This window comes from Achroia grisella, unplaced genomic scaffold (assembly GCF_030625045.1).
Source record: "Achroia grisella isolate CSIRO2021 unplaced genomic scaffold, CSIRO_AGI_Agris_v1 utg2262, whole genome shotgun sequence".
Taxonomy (NCBI): Eukaryota; Metazoa; Arthropoda; class Insecta; order Lepidoptera; family Pyralidae; genus Achroia; species Achroia grisella.
The window spans coordinates 15,599-23,397 of record NW_026712726.1 but is presented as its reverse complement, the minus strand read 5'-3'; positions in this window follow the sequence as shown (position 1 = coordinate 23,397).

Here is a 7,799-nt window from a genome sequence, read left to right as displayed (position 1 = left end):
TAATGCGAAAAAAGAGTTGTAAGGGGTTGAAATTGGGGATGAAAGATTGTAAAGAAGAATCGTCATTTTTGAAGCTAGAAGCTTATATTTTTAGTCTATTTATTAAATATATATTTAGAAAAAGTGTTATAAGGGCTTGAAAGAGTTATGTATGGAAGTGTCGTCATTTTTGAACCAAAAAAGGATGAAACATTTTCATTTGGTTTTCATTGGGTTAGGTCATTAAATATTTTTTCATTATTCGTCCCCGTAAATTAGTGACCTTGACGTCACTATTTTACGCGGACGAAGTCGCGGGTACAGCAAGTAATATATAATTACAAATAGATTTACAATTTGGTGTTTTATAATCTAGACACGCCTCCCGCGTGTCAAAGCCAAGTTCAAGTAAGAGAACTGCTGCTCGCCAGCACCGTGTGTAGTTTTACACAAATCATGTGCAGCCACTTTTGACTCCCTCATAACTCAAAAACTGTTTCACATAATCCTGTCAAATTTGGTTCATATAATGTTGTTTTCAACGGTTACATCCACGAATTTCTTCGTACCTATCAATTCCCACCTGCGGACGACGCAGCGTGGGAAGGCCTCCAGCAAGGTGGACCGACAATCTGGTCAAGATCGCTGGAAGGCATTGGATGCGAGCAGCGCAGGACCGATCGTCGTGGAGATCTTTGGGGGAGGCCTATGTCCAGCAGTGGACGTCTTCCGGGCTGCGATGATGATGATGATGATGATATCAATTGTTAACGAGCCGTACATGTTGTGTGTAGCAGACTGTAATATTAATATTCCATCACTATCACCCTTCAGTACTACGTGTAGCAATAACGTCACGTTATATAATGTTACGCCTCCTGATATTTAATGTAGTGTAAAAATGGTAATACGTGTGTCATAGTGAACAGGTTGAAGCAGTGTTTTCCAACGGGGGCCCACGCACGACAAGTGCGCAATTTGACTGTTGGGGGGCAAAGAAACTTTGAACATTTTTGTTTTTGAAGTTAGTAGTTCAAATCTTTGATAGAAGTTTCTTTAGTGTAAATTTTTTTTAAAAGGAATAAATCAAATTTTAGAATACGTAGGTCCCCACCTTCGCTTTTTATGGCACTAAAAAGTATATGTATATATATATATATATATACTAGCTGTTAGTACAAAAGTTGTTTTACCGTTTAAATTCGAGTTGATTCTAGAAGGGTGAAAATTTTGTGTTCTATGTATGTTTTAAAGCCGAATCATAAAAAATAAAAAAATAAGTTTAAGGGTGGAACCATTATCACTTAGAGGCATGAAAAATAGACAGTAGCCGATTCTTACACCTACTCAATATGCCACAATTTTTCTTAAAAATCGGTAAAATCGTTTTGGAGGAGTGTGGTAACAGACATACGAGAATTTTATATGTAAGATCATTATAAGGAAGCGCCTTGTGGGATCTGTTTAACCACACATATATACAGAAAAAAATATATTTAAGTAATCATAATAGTTGTCTAGTACCTATAACATAAACCTTAACATTAGCATAGTTTAGGACAAGATGGCGCTGTCTGAATTGTCTTAGCTTATTATTAAGTACCAGATGGTTGCAGATAGAAGACTGTTGTGCCACTTACCTGAAACAAAATATTAATATTGTTAGATACACAGACAGAAAATTATACTATAAAGATTTTTCGATGCTAAGAATGGTAAAAGTATGAGGTATTAAGTAAGATTATTATCATCATCTGATGATAGACAGTGGACTACAGTGGACCCACTGCAGTCCACTGCTGGACATAAGTTTCTCCCAAGTATCGTTAATCTACAAATATTTTTCTAAATTACTTAGTGTGAGTGTGGATGGATGTTTGTTACTCTTTCACGAAAAAAATATTCATTGGATATTAATGAAACTTTATAATAATATAGCAAGCAGTTCAAAGAGAGGGCACAGCTAGTATCGCAATAAAAATGTAATATCCGATTTATGTTTATAATGAATAAAATAAAAAAATACTACATCATGTATAAGTAAATATATTTTGGTAAAGAGAACTAGAGATTTCTACAATAATTGCATATCTGTGAAGCCTAGTAGTAACAAATATAATAAGATTTTTAACAATGTTAGTATTTCGTTTTTAAAACTAGAATGCTGCTATAGACTAATTTGCCGGTTACGATAAAAAATTAAAAAGTTATATTTAAAAAGATATTATTCGGATTTTTTAAAAATGGAACATTATCGTGGTACTCATGAATGGAGGAGTCGCGTGAACAGCGGCAGTGACCTTGTGGACTCGACTGGGCCAGGCTATTGCACCGCGCGAGCTGTGTGCCCCCCCACCGCACCCCGCCGTCCCCGCGGCGCCCGCACGCAAATTATTGAGCCGCCCCCCGCCCGCTCTCCGCTGCACTTCCTTCCGCGGTGTTCTGCCTCACCTCTCTCGCCTCGCCCGGGAATTTAGTTTCACTGAGCACCGGGATTGTGTTAGGTTATGATTTGTATGGATAGATGCTTTGGGATTACTCGCACAATATTATATTATCTGTGCTCGCACGAAGTTGGTAGGCTTGATTAAAATATTTATATGATATGACAGCAAGTTAGTAATATTATGTTATCTGTCGTAATAGTAATATTAACGTATATTGTAATTTAATATTACACGTTAAAACTAATTGCAATATTTGATCAGATTGATTTCTTGTTACCAAAGGCCTATTACATGAAAAAAAAACTCTATATATGTATAGTAATTATAAGAGTAAATAAATGTTTAATCTCTAATGATATATACTTATTTTATTTTAAAATCTTTACATAGTATAAAGTCGCCACCGGTGTCTATTCGCTTATATTACTCAACGGATTTTAATGCAGTTTTCAGCAATAGATAGAGTGATTCAAGAGCAGGGTTTATATGTGTAATACCTACATGCGTGTTATAGTACAAAACAAGACGAGAAATACAAAGTTTTGTAATGCATTTGCACAGCCGGGAGGGGTTGCAAGTTAAGTATAAATTGTGACTTCATGTAAAAGATATAATAATTGTAGTGTATTAAATTAAATCGAAATAAATAAGACTGTAGTAGAGTTGCATTTATTTTGTTAAATAAGTATTTTGTTTGATACTTAAGTACTTTAGTGCCACATACATGATTGCTAATGCATCTAGTCAACATAAATGGGATTGGATATGAAGAAACAACAAATCATTTTAAGTAAGTACTCGTTGCCCTCAAATTATGTACTTGTTGTCTATAGTAGATATTTAAAAAAAGAACAACATATATCTAGCTAACCAAATGCACTTACAACCGAAACCCTTGATCGAAAATGACATTTCCGCGACGTCATCCGTCCCACATTTACCTCCCAGAGGACTCGGAACAACGTCACGTTTTTGCAGCCTGTTTTGAATTATAAAGCGATCTGGGCAACAGCTGATCGGCGAGGTTGCCGCTCCGCGCCGCCCCCGCGCTCCTGCGGCGTTGCCGCTACGTGCGAGCCCGGCTCAGAGGCGATCGACCGACCCCCCCTTGCCTCCAAGACTCGACATTTTCCAACATATCTGCATCTCAAATAGTTATAGCCAACCCTTTTCGGTCGAGAAATTTCGTTGTCGTAATCTATTTTCGCGTGTATATACGGGTTACTCGGTCGATGCTTAGACATGAATGTACATACATACTAAGTGTACTATATATTAGGTTACTTCTAGAAGATTGAAATGTAAGTTTATGGTGGTAATACCATTTCCCGTCGTACTGTTAGTTAGTTAGTTGCAGTGAGTACATTTTTATTAAGGGCTTTCGGCTATTACTTGGTGCAGCACTGCGACCAAAAACTACTGCGTAGGATCGCTTGGTACATGAGTCGAAGGATATTCTTAGGAGCGATTGTTTTTATCTCCTCGGGATAAAGTGTGCACTTTCTAAAGGAGATATTTCGTTTATGTATGAGTGTATTTAATCGAAATAGATGTTATTTTGCGGAAGTCTATTTCACTACCTAATGGATTTTTATTATTTTGTTTAATTCCGCTACAATTGCTGTAGGTCCAAAAAGTATTTCATGTTTTTAATTTTGTTTTTATTCGTCTGGTCATGTCTAATATATGAATCCTAACACAGATATTATAGTCTTTGGATTCTTCCTCCAGAAGGTGGTGCTTTTCTTGTGAAAGAGTTTATACTGGTCCTTTTGCTTTAAAATAGAAACAAAATTGCATTTATATTTTCATTATTTACGCCACTTGGAATAGGTGTATTAGATTTTTGACTTACATATCCGGATATAATATTAGATAACATCTATTCGATTCGGAAGCAAATAGTACCATAGGAAAGGTCATTTGTTTAGGGCTTGAGAAAGCTTGCTTATCTTGTCAAAATGTCAAAGGATTATTAGCATATTGGGCTATACTAGAAGAAACAAAAAAGTTATACGACGATATCACAACATAATAAAAAGTTGAACTGCGGATCTACTGCCAGAACTTACTGAACGAATTCAATCAAAATTCATGTAGGTCTAATACAGACTGATATGTCAAATATTCCGTCAGTTCGGAGTGGTTCCGAACTAAGAAGAACTGGCAAGAAACTCAGCTCCTATGTTTTCAAATTAGTTGATATAGAAATAGAAAAAAAGAGATATAATACAAAATGTGGTCAAGGTAGCAGATCTATTTAGACTGGATATAATCTCAACAGATCTGCTATCTTATTTTATATTGATATCAATTAATTTGAAAAGAATATGAGCTGAGTGTCTTATCAATTCTTCTTAGCTGGAAAGAACTCCGAACGGACGGTAGATTTGGCATATCATAAGACTCGGTGTAGAAAACGAGGCCTTTAAAGAACTGCTTGACATAGAAACTTATGTGCAGAATAAGTAGAAGTAAGTTTTTTGACATATATTTCAGCGCGGCTGATTGAGGTTACTTGTGACCCGAGAGCTGGTAGCTATTTTGCCCAAAGGCTAAGTATGGCCATTCAAAGAGGCAACGCTGCCAGTATCCTGGGTACGCTGCCTCGATGTGCCGCGTTGGATTACAATGATTGTTTTTTGTAATTGTTTATATAGAAAATTTATATTGAGGAATTATGTATATTTGTATGACATTCTAAACAAAAATTTAGAACATGTATTAAATTTATATTGTATTTGAAAAAAAAAAAAGTGGAAGTATTTAAAAAATGTAAATGTATTTAAAACTATAACCTGTGTACATGAAGGCTTGAAAATTGAAACTGAAGTACAGTTTATTTGATAAACGTAATATTCGAGGAGAATGTCCTTGACCGAGTTGCTGGTGCTCCATAAACCTATATATATCCAGGATAGATCCAGGTTACAAATATTAACGATTTTCCTCTCTCTGTAACATTGAATTGTACATTCTATTTCAGTACTATTAACAATGTGTATTGTCCCACTACTGTGTATAGGTCTTCCCTATATCCACACATTTCTCTATGTCCTGTGGTACCGTGGTCTGACTTCTGTTGCTTGTGTGTACATATATAACTGCTATGTCCGCGACTTCATTCGTTGAATAGTGGATAGACTAAAATATTCCAGCCTCAAAAATGAAGAATTTCCATATAAATTTCAATCTCCTATTTTATTTTAGCCCTTAAGAGTAAAATTTTTAAAAACTTTGAATGTCGTATATATTTACATTTAATGAATAGCATAAAAATTTTAAAACTAAAAAGTTTCAAACTTCTAGCTTTAAAAATGACAATATTTCATCGCCCCTTTCAAACCTTTACAACCCTTTTTCGCTTAAAAAAGTAGTTTGTGTTCTTTACCCTGACCATGAGATATATTTTATTTTATATATTTGGTATACATGCGAAAATTTAATTTAAATTGGTTGGGTAGTTTTGGCGTGAAAGTTTGATTTTGTTCATGTTTCATGTATAATTTCATTAAAATCTTAGACTACTCCTTCATCTAAATTTTGAGAGTTCGTTGGTTATTTACAAGGAATAATAATATATAATAATAATAATAATAATCTCAAGACAATTCACACAGCGCCATCTAGGCCCAAGTTAAGCTAGCTAAAGCTTGTATGATGGGTACTAGACAACTGATACAAATACATAGATACTTTTTTCGTAAATACATACATATTATATATAGAAAACACCCAGACCGATACAAACAATCATACTCATGAATACAAATGTTTGTGCCGTGCGAGGAATCGAATCCGCGACCATCGGTCGTAAAGCGGTGTGCTAGAGCACCGAGGTCGTCGAGGAATAAGGCTTGACGTGCTGTGATCGAAGTTATAAGATTATTTAATGAATTTATATTATTTTGTTTGTATCCGCTATCATCTGCATCATTGTACGTAGCCCTAAACTTATTGACTGATACCACTGAACTTTGTTTACACTTATTTATACTTAGCTGTACTCGTGACTTCGTCCGCGTGGTATTTATCTTAATTTTTCTAATATAAATGTAACCTAAGTTATTCATTATTATATCAGTTACCTGCCAATAAAAGTCTAGCCATTTCAGAGGTTAGCCGGAACAAACAGACATACAGACACACAAAAATTGTAAAAGAATGTTATTTTGGTGTATGTGCCGTATTTATTCATATGCATGTAGTAAATACGGTTATTTCAATATTACAAACAGACACTCCAATTTTATTTATATGTATACACTATGTTCCACGCAGATGTACATTTTATCTCTCTCTGGATTGAAGTTGGGATAATTTTTCATTTTTATAATCTCCCGTACCATAAGTTGATAGTAATAGAAAATAGTTACAATAATCTGTGAATGGTGGAACACCTTCGGTCATCTACAAATGAGTCACTTTAAATGAGTTTATTATGTAAATTAACACTTTCAAGAATTGAAAAGTGAGTGCCTTTTAAAAATAATTGGTAGCTATTTTTACGCCCAAAAGCCTGAATTCATCTAAGAATTATAGATCCCAGTGAAGGGCTGGTATTTACAGCTCCAACGAGTATTAAGTGTGGAAGGTAAGTGCTGGAGATACTAAACCCCAATGAAGGACTCAAAACGTTAATCGGCCAATTTACTTCTGAAATTACTGTTCCCTTTTAATTAAGAAAGGGAAACACGGAACTCTGCAGCTAAATCTCGTAATCTAGTTTAGGGCAATGACCGTAAAATCTTATTAATATTATACAAGTCAAAGTTTGTGAGTATGGATGGATGTTTGTTACTCTTTCACGTAAAAACTATTGAACGGATATTGCTAGAAGTTTACAGTAATATAGCTTATACATCGGAAAATAATTATTATCGAAAATCGAAATCGAAAAAATAATTATCGGAATAGTAATTAAATATATACTTCATATTATTAATTATTATTACTATTTTTTTATTATTATTACATATTATATAAAAAATAACTCGTCCTCCTCTACTGTCTTCCGCTCGCTGTGCCTAACAGGACCCATAATTAATCTATTTTGAATTATACCTCTCTATCTATCTACTGTAAAATTATGGAATCCAAAGCTTAAATAAATAAAAAAAAAAAAAAAAAATTAAAAACACAGGCTATAAATTTCATGCGACTGAAGCCGCGGGCAGAGCTATAATTTGAATAATAACAAGATTAGTTACACTTCGAGCTTGATTTTTTTGTCTACTATATATGTATATATTATACTACCTACCAAATGTTACTTTATAAAGTATAAAACTGTAACGCTTATCAAGTTTAAAGTGCATAATGAGACTTTTTGCAGAAATGAGAGAGATCACGGGTAAACTGTTTATATATAAC